The 25,631-nt window shown below is 42.3% G+C and overlaps 1 long non-coding RNA gene across 1 annotated transcript in view; it reads left to right on the top strand.

The window, feature by feature from the left end:
- The first annotated feature begins 4,562 nt into the window (after positions 1-4,562).
- The window catches only part of LOC129560393 (uncharacterized), a 48,329-nt gene continuing 27,260 nt past the window's right edge, over positions 4,563-25,631 (top strand). Inside the window, exon 1 of the long non-coding RNA XR_008686754.2 lies at positions 4,563-4,848. This is a non-coding gene — a long non-coding RNA (uncharacterized LOC129560393). The remainder of the gene's footprint in view (positions 4,849-25,631) is intronic.

The raw sequence follows: 25,631 nt of genomic DNA, 5'->3' as shown, positions 1-25,631 counted from the left end.
TCCCTAGATTCCCAGATGCTTCTCTAAATGCTGCTTCCACCTCCTGAATCCTTAAGTGGCACTCAGCTGTTCCACAAAGACTTGGAGGTTCATTGTGTGTTTTCTCAAATGGCAGTTACTCAGGGCTGAGGATGGAGTTGGTGTCCTCTTCCATCCCTATTGCCAATTTTGGCCATTATTTCTGCGCCACATTATAAAAAAATCCAACTCCATCCTATTACTTTGAACCCTATACCATCTGGTAAAACCACCTGTCACTCCTCAGTATGCGGGCTGCCGGTAATCTCTTGGTAACCAGCTCCTTGTTTATCATGGATTCTGGATCACAAAGACAGCCTCGTACCTTGAACACCGATCTTCAGTGAGTCTTTCCCGCTGCCCGTCTTTCTCCCATAGTCACATCTGGATGCTGCCATAATCAGGAAGGGTATTATAAGGAAGGGTATTACATTTAAAATAACATAAATGAAATGGCCTATTCTCTCCCATCAACCTCCACCTAATTCACTTGTTGAAAGATACCCTGGAAGCATCATTCCATAGATTTCTGCCATCTATTTTCCTCCCCATTTTCTTCTTGCCATCTGATCCCATGAGGATTCAGTGGTAAATCGTTATTATCACTTCCTTGCAAAAAGCCTTCAGTCAATCTGCCCCAGTTTTCATCCACCATGTTTCCCATCCACAATATTTCTTGGCAAAATCCCAAACCAGGATAAATCCAACCATCTGTCTCCCTGTGGCTACATCTGAGCAGTTGATTGCCATTGGTGAAAATAACAAACTGGACAGGCAGGTTTTCCTTCAAATGTATCAATAGCATTTCAAATGAGTACTTAACATGACCCAGAAATCTATATTTCTTTAGAAAGCATGCCCTAAAAGACCATCACATCACTTCCTCTCTCTTCAATCCGCTCTCCATCTCCTTCCGCAAAACATTTCTTGTCCGCTATTCCTGCACCTTTTCTGGATTCCCTAAGTCATTGTTCACAGGGCATCTAGGCTGAGTTTTTGAAAATGCAAATTAATTGCGTTTGTCTCCTATTGGAACCATTAAAATGATGTCCCTTTTTATCAGAACAACGTGCGGGCTCCTCTGTGAGGCTGCAGCTTATATGTCTGGCTGTGTTTCTCACGTCCCAGGTGCTCTCCTGCCAGGGCCATTACTGCCATCAGCGCCTTGATCACACTAGTCTCTGTCCCCTGTTGTCACACTTGCTGCCTTCTCTTCCTCGGACTAATTCCCCTTGTGTCTCAGATCAAACCTCCCTTTCTCAGAATAGTGTTCCCTGAACTCACCCTCCCCAGCTCTTTCCCTCCCTCAGCTTCTCCTGGGCACATAGTTCTTCCTGATCCACACAGCATCATCACAACTTACAGTTTTCATTTACATATGTGATTCATTGTTTCATTTCTAGACCTTCTACTTGACTCCACCAAAGAAGGCATCTTGTCTGTTTTGTTCATCATTGCCTACTCAAATTATAATAGAGTTAATTGCCCCATAGTGGGAGCACTTCTTGGCCTTTTGGCTAAGATCAAGTGTACTGTGGGGCTTCCTAGGTGGCTCAGAGGTAAAGAATCTGCCTGCCAATATAAGAGACGTAAGAGACGCAGGCTTGATATCTGGCTTGGGAAGATCCCCTGGAGAAGGGAATGGCAACCCACTCCAGTATTCTTGCCTGGAGAATTCCATGGACAGAGGAGCTTAGTGGCAGTGGGCTGCCATTTCCTCCTCCAGGGGATCTTACTGACCCAGGGATAGAACCCCAGTCTCCTGCATTGCGAGTGGTCCCTTGCATTGACAGCAGATTCTTTACCGCTGAGCCACCAGGGAAGCCTTATTTTATATATAATAGTGTGTATATGTCAGTCCCAATCTCCCAATTTATCCCTCCTCCCATCCCTTGATAACCATAAGCTTGTTTTCTACATCTGTGGCTCTATTTCTGTTCTGTAAAGAAGTTCATTCTTAGTGCTTTATTTCTTATTCTAGAATAAATGTTCCTGAAATACAGTGGCTTTTAAAAAATACGGACTATGTCTTTCTGATTCCTAATAGTAGCTGTTCAATAAACATGTACTGATCTTGTCATAAATAATGACAGGCAGATGTCCTCACTGTGCTGGAACTATGCCAGTTTCTTAGACAAAATAGGAAGAATGCCAAGAATGCTGTGCTGTGCTAAGTTGCTTCAGTCATGTCTGACTCTTTGCCACCCCATGGTCTGTAGCCCACCAGGCTCCTCTATCTATGGGATTCTCCAGGCAAGAATACTGGAGTGGGTTGCTGTGCCCTCCTCCAGGACATCTTCCATACCTAGGGATGGAACCTGAGTCTCCTGCATCTCCTGCATTGGCAGGTGGGTTCTTTACCACTAATGCCACCTGGGTAGCCCAATGCCAAGAATACCAACTGTCAATCTCTGGCTTCACCTTCTAGAACTATGATTTCCTAGTCAGTAAAACAGGCATGAAAGTAGCTCCTCCTCTCCAAATTTCAAAAATGAATAAGATAAGCTTGAAAAGAACACCAATGATTGGGAGAGGCAGGCCTTCTTTCTTAGGCTCTAAATTCCAAGCAGAATTTTCAAAACACTGTTGATCAGCCAACATCTGCCTGCCTGACTGGGGCTCAACTGAAATCATTGGGACCTTAATTTTCACCCGCTTTTTAAGAGAGTGTGAACAGAGGATTATAAAAAGCTGTGTGGTGGTTTAGTTTGTGACTGCCTTCTTTTCCCCTTGTCTAAACTACTTGGAAAAAAAAAAAAATAAGACAGCTGTGGAATGAGCCAGTTCAGCAATCTGTTTCTCGCCTATCATTCCGCCCCACTGTCTGTGTGTTCCTCTGGGAAGGAATCCTGGGGAAGAGATGGCAGGAAATCACAGGCAAATTCTAGAACTTCTCTGGGCTAGGAGCAGGCAGGAAAAGCACAATAAAAACTGTAAAATACCAGTGCGCAGCCAGCTACTCCCTTGGGGCTAATCAGAGGAAGCTGGCCTTCCTCCTTGGAGAATGAGGCATTTGAAATTAATTGTTTCCATTTTATGCAGACACTCCACCTGAAATGAAAGGAATAACATAATCCAGTGCTGTTACAGGCCTCCTTATAAATGTGAATACACACAGACATGCACATATGTGCATGCCAGAGAAAGCAAGTGTTATTAGCATGTAATTAAATGACCAGGTATCTTCCCCAGGGGCTCAGACGGTAAAGAATCTGCCTGCAATGCAGGAGACCTGGGTTCAGTCCCTGGGTCAGGAAGATCTCCTGCAGGAGGAAATGGCAACTCACTCCAGTATTCTTGCCTGGAAAATCCTATGGACAGAGGAACCTGGCAGGCTACAGTCCATGGGATTGCAACGAGTGGGACATGACTGAGAGATCAACACTAAGTATCTCTATACTGTCAATGTTCTAGGTAGTAACAGTGTCCCCAGTGAGTGAACAGTATGATTTTTTAATGTTTTTTTCCAGCTTCCAAGTTCCACAGTGTCTTTATTGCAGTGTTTGGGCACGTCCTGCCTGCTTGTGTTTGTCAAGCTGATGAGTGGACAGATTACTGTCTGTTTGCTGATGGTGACTCTTCCTTAGAAGGAAATGAATCCCTGGGGCTTCTTGTCCAGAGCAGAGGGGTTTACCTTTGCAGATCCAGGTGTGGGTCATCCATGCCACTGCTCCAAATCTGCCTAGAAAATTCCAGTTTCTTCTCATGACTCTGTCTATGGTCTATTTTGGGCCTAACATTCGTTTACCTTAACTCCCTTCTTCCTTCTCATCCCCATCAGATCCCATGTCCCAGTCCCTTTATTCCTCTCCTTGTTTTGGGGACACAAATTGTTCTTCTGTGTTTCTGTGCTTTGTTGTTGTTCAGTCACTAAGTTGTGACCGACTCTTTGTGACCCCCATGGACTGTAGCACTCCAAGATCCTCTGTCCTCCGGTATTTCCCAGAGTTTGCTCAAGCTCCTGCCCATTGAGTCGATGATGCCATCCAACTACCTCATCCTCTGTTACCCTCTTTTCCTCCTGCCCTCAATCTTTCCCAGCATCAGGGTCTTTTGCAATGAGTCGACTCTTCGTATCAGGTGACCAGAGTATTGGAGCTTCAGGGTCCGCATCGGTCCTTCCAGTGAACATTCAGGGTTGCTTATCCACATGCTTACCTTGTCCCTCAGCCTGGTGTTCTTGTCTCTTCCTTTCTTCGTTCAAGAAGCCTACTTGTTCTTCAAGTCCCTGCTCAGATTCCCTGTCTTCTGGGAAGCCAGAAACGTGTTTTAATGTTCCCTCCTCATTGATCTACTGGCTCTGAGCCTCCAGACTTCATTCACACTTTTTATTTTTAGTTCCCACTCCACATTCTGACTTGTGTCATTTGCATTTCTGTCCATCTCACCCACAAGAGTCTGTGAGTCCCCTGGGACTTGGGGTTCTATCAACTTCACTTTGGCACATTTTCACAGACACTCAATACGTTGCCAGATACGCAGTCAGTGTCCAACGACCAGATGGTGCGGTGAAGTAAATCCAAGTTGATTCCTGGGCCCGTCAGGTCAGCTCTCTCCTCTCCTCCGAGTATCTCTCTTTGGAGTGTGTTTCTCAAAGGACAACTGGTGTGGCTGCCCTTGTGGGAAAGCAGCACACAGAAAGCTGTCAGCGTGGGTGCACGGTGGGCTCCCATGATACCTGGAGATGAGGGGCTGCGGGCACACTGGATTCTCAGTCGTCCAAAGGTGGCTTGAATACAGGACGATGCAGGTGTCCATTCTTACAAGAATGCAACATTTGCTCAGAGAAGAAACTCAAAAAGGTGTTGGTTCCCCTCTTCATCCCTGAAGGTATGTTGTCGCTGATTGTTCAGTCGCTCAGTTGTGTCCTACTCTTTGCGACCCCATGGACTATAGCACGCCAGCTTCCCTGTTCTCCACTGTGTCCCAGAGCTTGCTCAAACTCATGTCCGTCGAGTCGGTGATGCCATCCAACCATCTCATCCTCTGTTGGCCCCTTCTCCTCCTGCCCTCAAATTTTCCCAGCATCAGGGCCTTTTGCAGTGTGCAGTGAGTCAGCTCTATGCATCAGGTGGCCAATGTATTGAAGGCATATGAGCTTTTAAATTTATAAATTGATGTTAAGTTAGTTTCCAGTCCTCACTTTGGAGGCATTTGTTTTTATCAGCTCTGGACTATCTGAAGAGCAGGAAACGTTATGTCAAAGTCATGTGTGTTCGTTTTTGTCTTCCTCCTAAGGAGAGAAGCACTTACCAATTTGGGGATGAGGGTTAAAAAGAGCACGATAATAACAACAAGCAACAATTGCATAGCAATTTGCAGCCTACAGGCCCTTCAATCTGCTATTTCATTTAACCCTCAAGACAGTCTTGTGAGGTTGGTATTATTGCCCCCACTTTGCAGAGGAGGAAACTCGGGCTAATGATGTTTAAGTGACTTGTCTAAGGTTATATAAAAGCCCTGAGACTGACAGAATGCTATTTATTCAGCATAACACAGAGTGAATTGAACTCCAGGATGATTATGCTGGAATTTTCCTCTGTAATAACATGCAGCCCTGACTGACTGCTTACAATGGAGCAGACACTGTTCTAAATGCTTTCCATGTAGTAACTCATTTAATCCTCAAACCACCATGTGAGGTAGGAATGGTTATTATTACCCTCATTTTACAGATGGGAAAACGGAATTCCAGAGAGGTTAATTATCCCAGTCTTGCTCACATAACAGATAAATGACAGGGTGAAAATTGAAACCGAGGCAGTCTGGCTGCCAAGTCTGTATTCATAACCACTAGAGGTGACTGCCTCAGGGAGGATGTGGTACCCGTGTGAGGCAGTGACTCTGATGAATAGTAATAGAATGCTTTCATCCTTGCATCAGTGTTTAACATTTTTAATTTAAGACTTTCAGAGTCAACAGAAAACATTTTAGAGATAGAATCTCGGGGTCTTATCTCCTCTTTTCCCTGCTGTGCACACCCAATGCCCAGAACAGTGCTCAGTTTATAACGATGGATCAGAAAAATATCTGTTGAATGAATGTAAATAATGCCTCCAATATTCAGTTAGCAATAGCTGGGGGAAATAGCTCTTGTGACCAGTTGGAGCATCAGCCTGTGAATTTATTCTCAGCTCTTTCTCTGTATTCAAGTTGAAATTGTCTTCTCTTTTTCTCCGGCTGTTTCTGTTTACCTTCTGGGCTCTGTCTATATGTCACCTGCTTTGAGAAGGGTGCCCTACCCCTTTGTCCTACTTCCCCCCCACCACCAGTCAATCAGATGCTCCTTTGAGGGAGTACATAGTTCCATATTTTCCCTTTATGTAATATTTATAATACTTACCTCAGTTTCCTCTCTAAGATTTTGCGTGTGTGTGTGTGCAGCACACACACACACACACAGTCATTTCTGTGCAGGCAAGGATGGTGTGATTCATCTGTACTGTTTCTCAGGGGATTTGAATGGTAAATGTTCAAATTGTAGCTATTTGTTTGAAGAATAAATGAGTGAAGGAATCCACTTTAGCAGCAGTTACCCAGAAATGTTCATTGACTGATAGAAATGTATAAACAAAACTCATAGCCTTATCTAGTAAAGCAGTTGTTAAAAGTCTTTTCAACACAATTCTTCTAGAGCTTAAGGGACATATTTCAAATGTGGAGTCTCCGTGCATTTTCTTCTTTCATTTAGAAGGGCTCAGAAAGTGGTTACGGTGGCTTCTGATTCTTGCTTGTTAGCTCCTATTCTGAGAATTCCGCCCCACCCCCGCCGGAATGTGATCTGCTGTAACCTTGACCTGACTTGAGTTGGGATATTCCTTGGTGCTGCTGTGAATGCTGTTTGTTCCTTTTTGGAGTGGAGAAATTAAAAATGATCACACACAGGAAAATTGATCTCTTCTTGATCAAATTTTCCAGATTAACTCCCTCAGTGAGTTTGACGATTTTTTATTTTCACGAGCATTGATTTGTTGGATGGGAGATTAGGGTTGTAGAAGGGAAACTAAGACAGGCCCTATCTTAGTGGAACATCGACCAGAAATAATGACGTTTAGAAATATTCCGTGGAAATATTATCTTGAAAGATCCTAGCCCTAGATGGTATTCATATTTCAGGAATATTAACATCTTAGTATTTATTTGCTTTGTCTTATAATTTGGTGGATTTTGATCTCTGGCTTTTGAACTCTGAATTTGAGAATGTACCTGGATTGGCAAAATTAATTTTCTCATAAACCATCAACACTGTCATGTGGATGACACTGTCATATAGTATGCCATGAAGACTTCTGCTCAAGTGACTTGCTTCTAAAGAGACTTTTCTAAAAATGAAAGCCAAACTGCAAGGCTGGAAAAAAATGCAATTTTTGGTCACTGTGTAAACTCAATGTTTCTATCTGCCCCAGATCTTAAGTTGATCGTCAAACAGATAATATTAAAATCTACTCATTCTTACAGAAATATAATTTCTAATAATTAACAACAATTTAATAAAGAATTTGTGGAAATGTCTTGTTCTTGGCTATAGGATTCATTGTCCTTGAGTCTTTTCTAACAGGATAATGTTTATAATTTTCTGCATATATAATTTTTAAAAACCTGTCTTCACATAGATTCAGTGGGGTTTTGCCCATGACAAATTCTTTTTTTATAAAGTATCTTGCCATAATAGATTTTAAAGGCTTGTTTACGTAAATATAATTTTATAGTGTATCCTGATGCTCAAGTGAGAAACCTGAAATTACTGTACTTATGATCTTTCTCCATCTTTATATTTTCCACACTGGCTATTGATATCTGATTGTGTAATAGCATCCTTCCTTTAACTTTTTAAATTCTAAAGTGTTTTCGAAGAGAAAAGAGAGACAGAGACTGCTATTCATCCATTAATAATAGCTATTTTCTTTTAATTTAGCAATAGAATGCCCTGGTTTTCCTTGGCTGCCTTTGATTAAGACTGTATCCCTAAGACTTCCTTGATAGATTTGGCCAAAAGATTATGTTTTGGCAATTCTGCTTTATTATGTAAGCAGAAGTGACAAATATAACTTCCATAAAGTATCCTTGTGAGTAAGGGTCAATCTTTATTTTAAACTCTCTTCTTTCTTCCTGGTTAGAATGTGGCTAGGAGGGCTGGATCTGGAGCAGTTCTTTGGGACTATGAGGAAAGTCATATGCTAAGAATAAACAGCAGAGCTAAAAGACAGAAGAAGGATCCACGTGCCAGTCTTTCTTTTCATATTATTTTTTTGTTGCTGTTACTGAGTTTTAAGTTCTTTTTAAAATATATCTTTTCAGAATCCTGACTCTGTATTTATTTATTTATTGCAGAATCTTAGTTCCCTGACCAGGCATTGAACCCCGGGACCCAGGGTAGTGAATGTGCAGAGTCCTAACCACTGGACCACCGGGGAATTCCCCACCTATTAGTCTTGAATTGCGCACCACTGGACTTTGTTTGCCTGAGATAGATTTTTGTCTTAAAACTTGTCATGCTATTTTTTCTGTTTTTAAACTTAACATTGACCTATGTAAGGAGCTAGAGTAGATTCCATGAGATTATCTCAGGCAGGTGTTCAGAGCTGTGTTGTGAAGTCATTTGCCCTTGTGGAATTTGGGGGATAGCTCATGGGTGGCTGGGACCCCTACCCTGGGATTTGTGAGGTCCTGTCTGTGGCCTCAGGAGTGGTAGATGCTGTCAGTCATTCTCCTAGGGTCCACCGTGTGCTGGCAGACTGGGTGTAGCAGCGGTCCAACAGGAGTGGTGTGTAGTATTACTTCTGACATCTCTAGCAGGGATAGTGGGATTGTTTCAAGAGAGAAGTTACTTGCCAATTCCTAGCCATCACCACTTCATATTCATATTTTGAGCTTAAATATGTCTCTGTTTCACCCAAGAGCAAAAATAAGCCTTTCCTCAAATCCTAATAATTACCTAGGAACATCCAAGCATCCTTAACACTTAAGCACATTATTAAAGTTTCGTGGAGATTTGAAAATGGTTCTGACAACATATGCTTTAGAAGAGGATTTACAAACTTTAGAAAGAAAGCTTATTAACATGTGAAACAGTTTTATAACAATCACTTAGACTCTAGTCTCTCTTTGATGGAAATATTTTATGTATGCTCAATTGCTCAATCGTGTCTGACTCTTTATGACCCCATGGATGGTAGCCTGCCAGTTTCTTCTGTCCATGGAATTTTTCAGGCAAGAATCCTGGAGCAGATTGCCATTTCCTACTCCAGGCAATCTTCCCCACCCAGGAATCAAACCTGAATCTCTTGCTTTTCCTGCATTGCTGGCAGATTCTTTACCACTGTGCCACCTGGGAAGCCCAGAAATACTTCGTACTACCTCTTTAAGCCAATGAATTAGTTTCACTTTGCCTTATCTTTCTCTTTTTTTTTTTTCTCAAAGAATAAAAAAAAATGAATAATAAAAAAATGTCTGAAAAACAGTAGTGGAACTAGGACCATGACATGTTATCAGTTCAGTTCAGTTCAGTCACTCAGTCGTGTCCGACTCTCCGCGACCCCATGAATCACAGCACGCCAGGCCTCCCTGTCCATCACCAACCCCCGGAGTTCACTCAAACTCATGTCCACAGAGTCGGTGATGCCATCCAGCCATCTCATTCTCGGTCGTCCCCTTCTCCTCCCGCCCCCAACCTTTCCCAGCATCAGAGTCTTTTCCAGTGAATCAACTCGTCGCATGAGGAGGACAAAGGATTGCAGTTTCAGCTTTAGCATCAGTCCTTCCAATGAACACCCAGGATCGATCTCTCTTAGAATGGACTGGTTGGATCTCCTTGCGGTACAAGGGACTCTCAAGCCACCCTATAAAATATATGTGACACTAAAAGTAATATTTACCTGTCCTTTATAGTTGAAGGATAACAAAATCTTTTATGAATTTGTGTGAGTATGTTTCTTATGTATAGATAAGATTCTTAAATTTCTATCCTGAATAATCTTCTTGATTACTGAGAATGTCTCAGTTTCTGATGGTGCAACTCTTTATGCTTGGAAGGAAGAGTTGAGAGTTTGTTAAGGGGCAGTTGCCACTGAAAATCCCCTGAACCAGTGTAAACGCTTCTTCTCTAGTGTATTGGGAATAAATCAATAGACATGGTAGACAAAAGCCTTAGTAAATGGCTCCTTTTCAAAACCATGATGCAACCAGACACATTATATTTTTAAAATATGAATCATTAGTGTTGACAATTATTACTCATATTGTAATTAAACATTTCAGAGACATTTCTCTAGCTTCCTTCAATATGTCTAACTTCAAGGCTATAGCAAACCACAGCCATTGTTGGTGAAATTAAACTGTAGTTTGATTGCCCACTTAGATAATTTATGAAGCACCAGAGAGTTGGGGATGAGAATGGTAACTCTGGGTAAAATAATTTAACTCTGAACAACTATTTTTATGTTTCTTCATTTGATAGAAAAGAGAGAGGCACAAGCATATTGTTGAATTACCTCTAAATCTTAAAATGAAGGTGCATATCTCAATTAGAGTACTATTTTCAGAGGCTAAGAGAGCATTTGGGGTGGGGGGTTCCCAGAAAAGAGTTCATTCCTGGTTTATTTGATTACTTGGGTAATTCCAGAGAGCTTGTGTAAATTATCTCGGTTCTTTTCTCCTTCCTTATTTATATCTAGCCAACATCAAATGCTGAAGATTCTTTATTTTAAAAAGCAGTTCGCCTTTTTGAGTTTTGCAAGGCAGACATCCACATGGTCACTCACCTTATTTTTAAATTAGCTGCACCTGTATCTTCATGTCCTTTAGGGAAATTCTGTAGGAAGTACACTGAACGGTGGGACATCTGTATATTTAGCCTTGCCCCAACCATTGCATCCTTATAGTTCTAGGTTCTGCTTTTCACATAAAAGTTCCTGGTTTTATCTAAAGTCTGATTGAGGAAGAGAGTGTATCTTTATTTAAATACTTCCTGGTAAGAAAAAAATCATGATATCCTATTTCAATGTTTAACACCCTTCATGCTTCATAGAATACTCTTGAATCCAAATTTTGGGAAAAACATTTTTTTTTTTCTCTCACATCAAGACTCAAATTCCTTTTTGGAATCTGCAAGCATCACCTCTCTCTTCCCTTTCCTGTCTTTGCTGCAATCTGGGAGGTATAACAGATGAATGCCTCAAGTCATACCAGGTCTGGCTCTCTGTCCATCGCTAAGGCTCTCCATATGGCTTATGAGAGTGGTTCCCCAAATCTCAGGCTTCTTTTTGGGGAAGAGAAGGTATTACCTTTGGGAGATCTGGGACTGTTTATTGATAGCTCCTAGACCCCAGGGAAAGAAGTGCTGGTGAGAACTTATGAATCCGCCCTGTGTCCGGCTGTGGGAGGAGGTGCTGTGACTTGCAGCTGACCACAGTATGTGGAGGAGGCTCCATTCCCAGTGGAAGGTAATGAGGTGCTATTTCCAGTGGGAGGAAAGGGATGCTGGAGAGACAGAAATAACAGATGTCTACTCCAGGCAGAAGACTATAAATAACCGGTACCTTGTATGTCTGTGCCCACGTTTCTATAGCTATACCTATATCTGCATCTGCATATCTACATATGTGTCAGTATCCACGTTTGTCTGGATCTACATCCACTTATTGTCCATATGGGCTTCCCCGGTGGCTCAGTGGGTAAAGAAACTTTCTGCAATGCAGGAGCCGCAGGAGATACACATTCCATCCCTGGGTTGGGAAGATCCCCTGGAGTAGGACATGGCAACCCACTCCAGTATTCTTGCCTGGAGAACCCCATGAACAGAGGAGCCTGTTGGGCTACAGTCCATGGGGTCATAAAGAGTCGGACACGACTGAAGTGACTTAGCACACACACACACATACTGTCTATATAAAAGTTATTTATTCTATAGCATCTTGAAATATGTTTCTGTTAAAGACGATCCATTATATGAATGTAGCCACTGAATAAATATTTATCGAACACTGACAGTATATACACTTCCAAGAACATGCAAAATTAGGTTCAAATGGTTCATGTCTTCCATGTCTTATTTTTTTCTCAACCATTAGAATTAATGTTGATTCAAAGCAGGTGAAATATTCTTACAACATTTTGCACACAGTATGCACATGTGATTTATGAACTTTTTCTTTATATGACATTGGCAGGAGGAATACTCCTGGGAGAAGTGTGACATTATATATAAATTAAAGTCTTCTTGTATTGCGGATATAAAATTTCTCACCTGAAATCTGAACTTTTCAGTTTTTTAAACCTGGTGTTTCTACCCATTGGTTTTCCTTTCATTCCTGAGGAAGATGCTGTTCCTCCAGAAAATATTGTTGGTTTTATCTGCAGAGATACAGATTCTACAACTAATTTTTAAAGCACCAGTCTGTTAAATAAGCTCAAGATTAATATAGAAGAATATGACTAAGTAATAAAGATGTTTATGTAATGAAGAGTTGTTTTATTGTATTTGGCAGTGGTTCTGAAATCTTTTTTTATTCCAGAGAATGCAGTATAGTTTTATTTAAAATGTTATATAGAATACTTTGAATCTCTGATCTAAAATAAGATTTGCAATGATGAGATGAAAAACATATCCATTAGTACCAGCAGTTTGATAGCAGCCCTCATATTTACTTTTATTAATTTTCACTTTTTCATCTTAAAATGAATTAACCATCTTGATGGTTTGCTCTAGGGGTTACTGTGTGAATTTATGAGTCAAACTGATTATGGTGCAAATGGAAAACATAGAGTTTATGACCTTTCAAACACTTAAACTAGTTTCTGAAATAGGACTATATGAATTCTGCTTCTGAAATGTTACTTCCTTTCATGGCACTTCATACATTATAAATTCTGTGATGCAATTACATATATAAAAGTGAGATTCAGGATTTATTCACTTCCAACCATTATTTGGTGGCAAGTGAGTAAAATATTCTTTAAACTATCTTGAGAAAAGGAAAAATAGGGGATCATTCCTTGGCTCATACAACCCATCCATGCCCAGGCTGGGGTTGATCTAGCCTCAAGCGAAATAAAGTCAGGGTCTGAAGGAGTGACTGACAGCAGTCGCTCTGTCCATCAGTTTGTTCTGTCTTTTTGTCCCCACCTTTCTCTCTCTTCTTGGCTTTCATGTGCTGGTGCTCAGAGTATCAGACCCCAGGCTTCTCTTTTGGGGGGATATTACCTCTAGGAAATCAAGAATCACATATCTTTACAATCTTCAGACCCAAGGGAAAGAGGGGCTGATGAGCACTGAGTCTGTCCTGTGTTTGGCAGTAGGAGATCTTCAGCCATGAGAACATAGAGAGGGGAGGGTTAGCTCTGCAATGGGAGGTACTGAGGTATTAGTATTATTTCCAGTGGAAGAAAGGGATATTGGAGAGATAGAATTAAAGATATTTACTTTCAGAAAGAAAACCTTTTGCACACACACACACATATATATATATTTTACCACTTTAGAGCCTCACACAAATTACTGAAGACCCCAGAATTTGGTGTTGGACTTTACTTGTGAGTCTTTAATTGGGTTTCCCTAGTGTCTCATATGGCAAAGAATCTGCCCACAATGCAAGAGACCTGAGTTCCATCCCTGAATTGGGAAGATCCCCTGGAGAAGGGAATGGCTACCCACTCCAGTATTCTTGCCTGGAGAATCCCATGGACAGAGGAGCCTAGTGGGCTACAGTCCATGGGGTCACAAAGAGTTGGACATGACTAACACTTTCACTTTCAAATGCAAAGTAGCATGATAATGAATAGAACATCTTCTGGCATCTAAAGACTCTGAATTAGAATCCCAGGCTTTCTTATCTCTTAGGAACTCTGTGGCCTTTCTTCTGGTTTGATTTGTGGTCCTTCAGAATTTATAGGGTGAAGTCTGACCTCCAGGGCTTCAAAATGTGACCTTGCTTGGAGGTAGGATCTTTATAGAGACCCTCATTTTAAGTTAGAATTCGGTCTCTAGGGCAGGCTCTAATCCATTATACCTGACACAAAGGAGAAGTTTGGGCGTAGAGTCAGACATACACAGAGGAAAGACTATGTGAAATAGCCATCTCAAGGCTAAGGAGAGCAACTTGGAACAGATTCCTTCATCATGGACCTGAGAAGAAACCAATGCAGCCAACACCTTGATTTTGGACTTCCAGCCTCCGGAACTTTGAGACAATGCATTTCTCTTGTTTAAGCCACACAGGTTGTGATACTTTGTTACGGTGGTCCTAGGAAATTAATACAGCCTTGAATGTCTTGCTTCAATTTGTAGAGTCACTCAAGAGATATTAGCACCTTTATAAATCCCCCTCTTCTCCCTTTACCTCTTTTACTCATTGTCCTGTAGTCCAGAAATACGACTGACAAGTTTTTTATCCTTCCGAAATGGCAACCCACTCCAATGTTCTTGCTGGAGAATCCCAGGGACGGAGGAGCCTGGTGGGCTTCCGTCTATGGGGTCACACAGAGTCAGATACGACTGAAGTGACTTAGCAGCAGCAGCAGTCCCTTTCAAAAGTAAAATATGTTTTAAAAGCATTTGGCTGCCTTAGGACAGATCCAGGTGAGAATTTAAATAATCTACTAAGGAAGAGGAATCAATAGCTATTATAGTAGATGAAAATACTGGGGTTTAATTAAAACTTTATTAAGTAAGGAGATGTAATAGCTTCAGAGTGTAAGTGCTCAAGAGGAAAGTTCTAGAGTTAGACAACCTGCATTTTAAATCTCAGTCCTGCATTTACTATGTAATCCGGGGTCAGTTATATAATCTCAATGTATTATATAATCTCCCAATGTATCTCAGTTTCCTCTTTTATAAAATGGGGGTACTAATAGCTGTGCATAGTCTCTCAGTTGTGTCCAGCTCTTTGTGACTCCATGGACTGTAGCCCGCCAGCCTCTTCTGTCCACATGATTTTTCAGGCAAGAATACTAGAGTAGGTTGCCATTTCCTTCTCCAGGGCATCTTCCTGACCCAGGGATTGAACCTGAGTCTCCTACGACTCCTGCATTGCAGGTAAATTCTTCATCCACTGAGCCATCAGGGAAGCTCCGCTAATACTGAATCAAGATTAAATAAGTTAGTAAATACAAAGCTGGCAACAGTTCATGGACCACAGTAAGCTTTCACTAGGGGCTGACTTTTGCTATTTACTTGCCTCGAGTTTCATTTCAAGACTGGTTTAAAATGAAGACTACTGTGAATGTTCCAGGGTGGAAAAGTATAGATCATCCTGCCCCATAACATCTACTATATAGATATACTTCTATATATCTTCACTGTAGAACTGGCTTAAGAATTCAGCATTTTGAAGGACTCTCCTATAAGCAAAAGAAGGCAGAACGTTCAAGGGTATCTCATTGTCTCTCAAGGCAAGGAAGTGCAAGGCTCTGTTTCTCTCGGCTGAAACGTCTATACAGTCATTCAAGAATTCAGGGCAGGATTACTCAGGAAGCACAAGAAGATTATCCTCTCATTTATCCACACACACAGCTCCAACTGTAATTGGGGTCCTTTATCTTTAATGCCTGGGCCCTGATAGAACGAATGCCCTTTGTACAGCGACACACCTGGGAGATGCCACCATCCGCTTCCTAATGAAAGAGATGAGAGGGGGTCTTCACAGAGACACCAGAAAAGCACCAGCTGCTCTTGTGACGATCGTGCCAAGAAGGCCGCTCATACCTGAACACAACCTGGTTGTGTGTAATACTTTTAACAACCTGGTCAAACACACACATTTCCCACTTTAAACCTTGGCTTGATCTGTGGCACAATACTTTTAATGGTAACCTTGCAGGAGGACAGACTAACTCAGTGATATAATTGCCTATGAAGTAATTTATAGCTCAGGTATGGGTGCAAGTCAGGCTAACAGTGGTTTATGGTCCTTGGAAACTTTGCCTCGTGTTCCGGCATAATGGAGATTTGTGTGGTCTGTTTTAAAAAATCCAGCAATTGTTCTCCCACTTGATCTGCAAATTAAGTTGCAAATAAAATGCATTCACTTGCAAGATTTTTTATGACTTATCCTAAACCTATATATAATGCTTGTTGTGTCGGTGTTTGGTAATATATCAAAGAAACTGATTTATTTTGTGTGGGGCTGCATTTTAACATTTTATTTAAATTTTCATTTTTAATTTGTTTTAGACCCAGCTTTCTCCATCCTCCCCCAAATGGGTCTGTGGATCAAGCAAATTTGTACAGTAGCCTAAAGGCATGACCTCTAAGTCACGAGCCACTATGTAATTTCCCCCTTAGATTGAAGGTCTAGAGCTACACATAGTAGCATCCATATTTCTTATATATGATTTCTGATGCCTTATGTGGTCTGCTCTGAAATACTGTCCGCAGGGAAGCCAAATGATCAAGGCCAAAAAATCAGTCCCAGGTACTCCACGAAAAGGGAGGGGATTCCTATCACTACACACTTTATTCATTCAATCCTCTGTCAGAGTGTATATATTTACATATTGCATAGAATTATGAGTACCAAGCCATTCTTAAAAATTACGCAGTTTTTCTACTTCTACCTTAAATACAGCATTACTTAAAGCTTTATCACTTGTCACTTGTTTTCTCAAAATTCTCATTTTCACTTACACATGTATTTTTCATCGACACGTGGCTGTTTTACAGTTTCTAACTGGAGCCTCAGCTCTGCCTCTCTAACTGCTTCTTAAACAATCCACGCACAGCACATCTAGCAAAATCAATACCGGTTTTAGCTCCTCCTAGGAGCTGAGCACTCTGGTAGGCCCTGCTAAGATACAAGGAGGAATTAGGTAAGGTCCAATCTCCTTTGAATCTCTAATAACCACGTAGAAAGAGCTTTATTAAAGTGCATTGTAATAAACAATGAACGGGTGTAACTGCGCATTCTCCAGTTTGGGCGAGAGAGAGCTTGACTTTTACTAAATGACGTAACGTTTGGGAAATGTTATGGGAGAAATAGGATGGGATGGGGTAGACTGATGAATACGGGACAAAGGGGAAGAAGGGAAAGAAAGGGGTGTTAGCATAAGCAGGAGACTGAAATCTCATGCTGCTAAGGATCGGAGCAGAAATCAAGAGATGCAGCTGCCGCCCACTTGCAAATGTCCCGGGCAGAGTGGCAGGAGGTGCATCAGGTGAGGGCCAGAGATAGGTAAGCTCACTCCATCCCAGGGAACTTTGAGGGCCGGGCAGGATAGTCCATGGAAAAGTCTAGCAGGTGGAGGGCGGATGTTAATAAGGCGCGCAGAAGGTAAATGCAGGGATGGAGTTGAGACAGATCATAGCAAAGAGATTGGTCCACAGGTCATGGGGGTGACCTTCAAAAGCATTTTAGAGCTGGCGAGACTTGAGTTTGACATGCAGCTCCAGCACGTTCTAGCTGCATGAGCACCAGCAGATCATTCAGCTCCCTGAGCACCATCCTTCAGTCTGTAACAGGGGAGTAAGGGATTGGGTGCGAGTGTCCATGAGGATTTGTATATAGTATCCATCGTATTTGTGCCTGCCATTTACTCAGTAAGTATTCCAAAATTTTAGCTAGTATTTTAAATTATTATTGGTATAGCACAGGTTTTCATGGATTCAATTTAGTACAGGGCATACTGATTCATCCAGCTATCCATTTAATCAGTAAATGATTCAATCAATCAATGATCCATTCAATCAGTAAACTTTGGCTGGTTACCTTCCAGGCATTGGGGATGTAATTGTGAACAAAAGTTTCCGACATCTTGGATAATATTCTACTGAACAGAAGCAAACAATGAACAAGCACCCGAGTAAACTCTATGCTGAGTGGTGACAGGTACCCTGGACCATTTATGCTGTCCACTCCAGTATTCTTGCCTGGAAAATCCTGTGGACAGAGGAGCTTGGTTAGGCTACAGTCCGTGGAATGGCCAAGCATCAGTCACAACTGAGCTACAGAGCACCCAAGAGCCTAGAAAAGTCCTGGCATATGTGTGACATGTAAGAGTCACTAACAGTGCCTCCTTTCAGTCATGTAAATGTCTTTTTGGCTGGTGAATTATATGATGACCCCAGAGAGAGAGGATAACTGAGCAGATGCTGGCACAGGGCTGGGGTAGGGGATAGTATTTTATACGATGGTTGGTCAGGGAAGGTCTCATTATTAAAGTGTCCTCTGAGCAAAGAGGGAGAAAGTGAGTAGTGTGTGTATGTGAGAAAAGAAATTTCCAAGGATGCGCAAAAGGTGAGAGTGTACTTGGCATGATCACAGATTAGCAAGGAGGCTGGCATGGCTGGAGATGAATGAATGAGGTGAAAACAATAATAGGAGATGAGGCCAGAGACCCGATCAGCTATGTCCTTGGGGACCAAGGCAAACACAGAGCATAAGGACATGGGCTTAGTCCGAATGAATTTGGAGGCAATGAAAAACGTGTGCAGGAGAGTGACATGAACTAACACATTTAAAAAGAATGACTGTACTACCCAGAATGGTATGTGTAGAAGCAGAGAGATGTTTTAGTATAGTGTTGCAAGAATCAAATCAGGAGAAGATGGAAACAGGGTGGTAGTGGTGGACAGAGTTAAATTCTGCATATTTTGAGAGTATGACTGGCAGAATTTGCTGTGGATTGAATGTGGGGTGGAGAGAAAGAGGGGACACAAGAAGGACTTGAGAATCTTGGGCTGGAGCAACTGGAAGAATGGATTTTCCACTTAGAGAGATGGCAAAGATGGTGACATGAGCAAATTTGATGACCAAGAAGGAGGGATATCGGGAGCTTGATCTTATTTGCTCTCGCTCTGTTAGAGATGCAAGGAGACTGTAGGGTATTCAGGTGGATATGAGTTTGGAGTTAGGACAAGTCCAGGATGGAAACATCAGTTTGGGAGTCTTGGAAGTGAAGTGGTTTAAAACCACAGGATCAGAAGAAAACATCTCTGAGGGGTGTATAGCCAGAGAAGAGAAGAAGTCCGTCTAAAGACTGAGCTCATGTCCACATTTGGAGGCTGGGATGATAAGGAGGAACCAGCAAGGTGGAGGAAAGTGCTTTTCCAGCAGCCAAAGGAAGGATGGATTTCAAGAAGGAGGGAGTAAAAATCTGTGTCCAGTGTTGCTGACAGGGCAAGTGGTGGTGTGAACCTCAATGATAACTCTCATGGAATGTGTTTTGGTGGAAAATGAGTACCAAATATATTGTTAATACTCTGTGGACATGAGTTTGAGTGACCTCCGGGAATTGGTGATGGACAGGGAGGCCTGGCGTGCTGTGATTCATGGGGTCGCAGAGAGTCGGACACGACTGAGTGACTGAACTGAACTGAACTGTGCAGGTGTGTGCATATTCAGTAGTGTCCGACTCTTTGAGACCCAAGGGACTGTAGCCTGCCAGACTCCTCTGTCCATGGGATTCTCAGCCGAGAACAGTGCAGTAGGTTTCCATTCCCTTCGCCAGGGGATCTTCCCGGCCCAGGGATCGAACTCGGGTCTTCTGAGACCTGCAGAAATAATTCTTTGTGATATTCATAGATATCAGAAATATGATATTCATAAACATCATATATATGACATTCATAAATTCATAAAGATATCCATGAGCATATTTTTTAAAGAATGAATTTCCCTGGATCTCAGATTCTGTCACAGACTTGACCTCAGTGGTATGTGCACACGATGAGTGTATATGTGGGTTTCTGTGTGTGTGTGTGTGTGTAATAGTGAGAGAGAGAGAGAGAGAGAGGGCCTGACCCACAGTATAGCTCAAAGAGAATCACTTTGCCTCTGGTGGCCCCTTGCCAGCCAGTGCGGTTGGCTGGCTGCTGTCTCTTATTAGCAAGATTACGTATTCCAGGATATCTGTGTGCCCTTGAAATGTCTGAAGGATTTGTCTTGCTTCTAAAATAGATAACAAACTGGAGCTTTAGCCAAGGAGCTTGGCTTCCTAATACTGCTATTCAGTTTTATCCTACTTCCAAAACTCCCTGGTCCATCCCCCAAGTCTGAACCCATGGGCCATGAGAAATAGTGACAAATGGGCAGAAAAAAAACAACCTTAGCAGGAAAAGTACGCAAGATCCAAGGTGCTTCAGAAATTGGGTGTCTCCTTAGTAAGGGGATTGCAGGGTTATGGCTGAACAGAAGTCTCTAACTCACCAAGCTTTCGTCAGTTGCAGAGGGTTGTTTAGCTGGTTGATATTTTATAGATTTTACATCTTTGATGCTAATAATACCTCCTGCACTTAGTTCAGCTTTAGCCACTCCTCTTGGCTATACAACTGCTAGGTGAATCTGAATCTAGGGTTAGGGCTTCCCAGGCGCACTAGTGGTAGAGAATCCACCTGCCGATGCAGGAGACCCAAGACATGAGGTTCAATCCCTGGTCGGGAAGCTCCCCTGGAGAAGTAAATGGCAACCTACTCCAGTATTCTTACCTGGAAAATTCCATGGACAGAGGAGCCTCGTGGGCCATAGTTTGTGGGGTCACAAACAATCATACATGACTGAATGACAGCATGCGTGCATGCAGGCAGGGTTTATAAGCCCTGTGACTTTAGTTTTCCCATATGTAAAATGGAATATCCCATAATTGTGAACTGAAAATGCACTTTGATAAGTTTTAAGGCCAAAGCTTTGTTCAATGAGATGCTTTATTTGTGTGGATACCACACAGCATGGGAAACTAAGGCACCTCATGAAGAAGATTTATTTGCTGGGCTGCACCCAGATGCCCTAATTGTATCTGTGTCTGCAATCGCTGATGCGCTGACCTGATTTGATATTCTGAAGCCTTGATTTTCTCAAAGGTTAAAGCTGAAAATAAAAGCAATGCTGCTTTGTAATGTCTATTGATCCTGAGTTGATAATAATGTCTTAGGCATCGTGGGAGAATCATTGCTTATCCTGACAAGCACAGTCTGCGTTCCATCTTAGCGACTGAGGCTATTCAATCAGCAGGCGAAGCTTTACTGGAATGTTCTTCTTCCAAATGGCTCCCCTTTAACTACACAAAATATGTTAAAATGAGAGGCCTCCGTGTCAGAAATCCACAAAAGTGAGAGGGAGAAAACCCAGCTCCTCTGTTCTTATCTCACTCACGCTGACGGCAGAGGCCTCTGAACAGCAGGGAGGCAGAAATGAAATTTATCACCAGATAAGCCTTCCCAAAGCCCAGGCGGGTGAAGGACGGGGTCTTTCTCTCATAGATGGTATTTTCCACAGGGCAGGATGAGGCTCCCGAACCCTAGAATCACCACTTTTCTCCCTTGCTGAGCCTCTGCACAGTAAAGCATGCGATGTGATGCACAGATGTGGACTGAAATTTTTTAAAAACGTTCACTGACCTTTTGGTAGCTTTCATGCTGTTTAAGAATCTACTGACCTACAGGCAATTACTGCACGTAAATGCCTAGCTTCTGCTGGGAATTCAGCTCCGGGCTTCTACCTGCAGCTTCTCTCCTTTCCTGCTTTCCCCAGGCAGTCCTGTGCTGCAGCAGGGCCCCAGCTGCTTCAGCCCACAGGGAGAACGTGGGCCCAGCCTCTCCGCCCGGGCTGGCTCTGGACTGCTGTTTGCTTGCAAACATGCAGTTACCAGGAAATGTGGAGTCAGCTCTGCTCCTGTTCCACTTAATTTTCTTCACCCCATGCACTGGGTTTTTCTCTTCTGCTGCCCCAGCTGTTCTTGCTGTTCCCAGGATGACAGAGTCCCCGCCCCTGCTGCAATCCGAGCTTCCTACAAGTTTCCTTAGCTGCCTACTTGACCTCAGCTGCCCTGCCTAGATTTTTCATTTCCCCGAGCCTTCCCATGTGTGTGCATGCTCTGGTCGTGTCTGACTCTTTGTGATCCCCTGGACAGTAGCCCACCAAGTTCCTCTCTCTTTGGAATTTTCTAGGCAAGAAATACATGAGTGAGTTACCATTTCCTTCTTCAGAGGATTTTCCCAATCCAGGGATTGAACCTGCATCTCTTGCATCTCTGCTGCAATGGCAGGTGGGTTCTTCATCACTTGCACTGCCTGGGAGGCCCACTGAGCCATCCAAACCCACCCTGAAAACCTAGTAGAGGCAGCCGGAGCAGCAGCAGCAAGTGACAAGGGCATTCATGGAGGCAGAGAAGAGGCACTGATGCATGAGTCAGATCCTGGGTTCAGATTCTGCCTCTGTTATTATTCTCATGGGCAAGCTGCTTACCCCTTCTGAGAGCCTCGGGTTCTTCAACTGTAAGAAGATGATGCCAGTCTGTTGTAAGGATGTGTTATTTTACAATAACATGTGAAAATTTCAGCACCTTGTCGCCCCCTGCCCCCAGTGTCTCTGTTCACCTCTGCTTCTCTTCCTGAAAGTATATTTGTTCAAGGCAGTGTTCTGGGGTCTATGAGCAAATGCAGATGATAAACAGCAAATATAAACTCTTCAAGGGTGTGAGCCTAAGTGGGAAAAAAGGCTCAAGCCGACTCCAGGTTTTAAATGAAATTTGGAAGCTAACAGGGAATTTCTTGGTGGTCTAATGGTTAGGACACTGAGCTCTCACTGCCGAGAACTGGGGTTCAATCCCTGGTTGGGGAACTAAGATCCCACAAGCCACATAGCATGGCCAAAATAAAAAGAGAAAGAAATAGAATTTTTTTAAAAAAAAGCTACCAATAGGGGATGAACTACAGGGCAGAGACAATTGAGGAATTAATGTGAAAGATGATGTGCTATAGAAATTGACTGGAGTGATTGAGAAGATTTTATGGAAGTGATGCAGTTTAAACTGGGTCTTCAAGATGAGCAGTTTTAATCAAGTGGAGAAAAGAGGGTGAGGGCGTGTTGGGCAGAATTGCATGGAGTCGGGAGCAGGTGGGGGAGCACGGAGCCCCTAGTCTGGCTGGAGCAGAGAGCTGCCAACTGTGGGGAAATTAGCTGACCAGAATGTGGTGACAGGACTTCTTTGCCAGATTTAGCAAATAAAAATTTGGGATGCCCAGATCAATGTGAATTTCAAATAAACAGGAGTAATTTTTCAGTTTAAGTTACGTCCCCAATACTGCATACTTATACTAAAAAAAAAAAAATGTGTTTGTTTATCTGAAATTCAAATTTAAGCATCCCATATTTTATCTGGCAACCCGACCCTAAACTCCAAGCGAAAAGGATTCTGCCCTTGACCTTGCATCACCGAGGGCTTTAAAGAGAAGAGTGAACAGATGAATAAAGCATTTTAACAGAGATCAGCTGGATAAAATGCCAGAATGGCTCGGAGAGGGAATGAACTTAGAGGCAGGAAGGTTGGCCCTTTTGCATTCTCTTCCAGTTTAAACTTTTGCTCTCATATGTAGAGACCGAATTCTCTTGATAGTGTAAAAGCTAACGATATATTTGTTTTTTCTACAATTTAGAAAATTATAGAATATGAGGATGCTGGATGAAAGTTTAGTGCCTAACCTGAAAGTCATTCTAGTGAACATTAATCCAGGCTCTGAGGGCTGTTAATACACTTCTAGAGCTAGGATCCGGAGAAGGCAATGGCAAGCCACTCCAGTACTCTTGCCTAGAAAATCCCATGGATGGAGGAGCCTGGTAGGCTGCGGTCCATGGGGTCGCTAAGGGTCGGATACGACTGAGCGAATTTCACTTTCACTTTTCACTTTCACACATTGGAGAAGGAGGTGGCAACCCACTCCTGTGTTCTTGCCTGGAGAATCCCAGGGACGGGGGAGCCTGGTGGGCTTCCGTCTATGGGGTCACACAGAGTTGGACATGACTGAAGTGACTTAGCAGCAGCAGCAGCAGCAGCAGAGCTAGGATCAACAGCCCATCACATACCATCAGTGAAGGAGTGCTGCCTCCATCTCTGTCTAGAATTCTTAGTGATGAATATTTTTTGGGGGGATGCTATTGCTTTGGTTTGATTTAGAGTTCACAAGACAAGGAAGCAGTTTAAATAGTAATGCTCTCCTTGGATATTTATTTAGATAGACTTAGGAAACACTGGGACATACTTTTTATTCATTTTTAGAGGTTTATCTGGTTGCCATTTAAAATTAGATTTCCTATTGAATGCATTTTTACTCTCTTAGTGGAAGAAGGCAAATCTTTAGGGTTTTTATTTTGGGATAAAGGAATTTCTAGGATTATGATCTAAGACAGTTTTAAAAATGGATTTTTTCTTTTTATCAACTTTTATCAAATTTGATCTAAATCGCTGAAATTCAGCCCATTGAAAACTAATAGTATTATACATCTTGTTGATGGTTTGATTATTTCCTCAAGTGATTTTGCTAAATATTTTCACTGAAAGAGAAGAGACCCAGGGAACTCATCCAATCCTGAACCTGATTTTAAAGATGTTGAATTTATATCGTTTGTTGTTGTTTAATCACTAAGTCAGGACTGACACTTTTGCAACCATTTGGACTGTATGTAGCCCACCAGGTTCTTTTGCCCATGGGATTTCCCAGGTAAGGATACTGGAGTGAGTTGCCATTTCCTTCTCCAGGGGATCTTCTTGACCCAGGGATTGAACCCATATATCCTGCATTGGCAGGTGGATTCTGTACCACTGAGCCACCAGGGAAGTCCCCTGAAAAAAAAAATATAAATTTTTCATTAACTACATTAAAATATGTATTTGTAGAATTCTATTAATATGGAAAATCCAAGTGCTTACCTTTGTCACCGGGGCAAGGACAGGTAGAAATTAATATCAGAGGCTATGATATAATGGTCAGTTGAAATCATGTTCTCAACAAGTTTTAATGAGGACACAGGTGCATATACCTGGCAACCATGTCTTTAGAAGCACTGGTGACTCTTACTTTGGTTACTGGTGAGCAGTCTTTGCTCCCCAGTATCGGGAGTTTAGGGTGGAGCGAAGAAAATTGTTTTTAGCGTGTGATGCTTTCTCACATATAAGCACTTAATGTGTGTCCCCCGACAAAGAAACATGATTTTTTAAAATAATTAAATTTATTTATTTTTAATTGAATGATAGTTGCTTTATGATATGTGTTGGTTTCTGCCAAATATCACCATAAATCAGCCTCCCACTCCATCTCACCCCTCTAGGTTGTTACAGAGCCCTGGTTTGAGTTCCCTGAGTCATACAGCAAATTCCCATTGGCTATCTATTTTACAAGTGCTAATGTATATGAGAAACATGATTCTTTACTTTATCTTCCCAAAGTGATGTCTTTTCTTGAAATGAGAACATTCAGGTACAAAGATGCAAATGTTAAACCGGCACCTCCATTTGACTCTCAGGCTCAGAGTCAACCCAGGAAACCTAATCAGTAAAAAATCATATGCAGAGACTCTATCTAGAGGCCTAACCTTGGAGGCCCACCAGTTCAGAATGCCCTGTCTAGTTCACAGTGACATCCATGTCCGCCAAGATGTTGGTGCAAATCTTCTGGCTGCAGTGACTTGGTGGTGCTGCCTTCTGGCCACAGACGCATCTCTCTTGTCACCCGGAAAACAGCAGAGGTGACTCTGCTCACCAGGGAAATATATTCTTCCCAGGTTCTCTGCTCTGAGCTCAGGAATTAGAATCAATGGATAGATACATACTGGCCCCTGAGTTTAATTTTGGTTGAATACTTTGCTCCTTCATTTAGTTGCAATTTTGAGAACCCTTCTCTGTTGAGCTAC

The sequence above is a fragment of the Moschus berezovskii genome, chromosome 16, assembly GCF_049115385.1.
Source record: "Moschus berezovskii isolate FMDL1 chromosome 16, NW_MosBer_1.0, whole genome shotgun sequence".
NCBI lineage: Eukaryota > Metazoa > Chordata > Mammalia > Artiodactyla > Moschidae > Moschus > Moschus berezovskii.
This window is presented reverse-complemented; position numbering and strand designations above follow the sequence as displayed.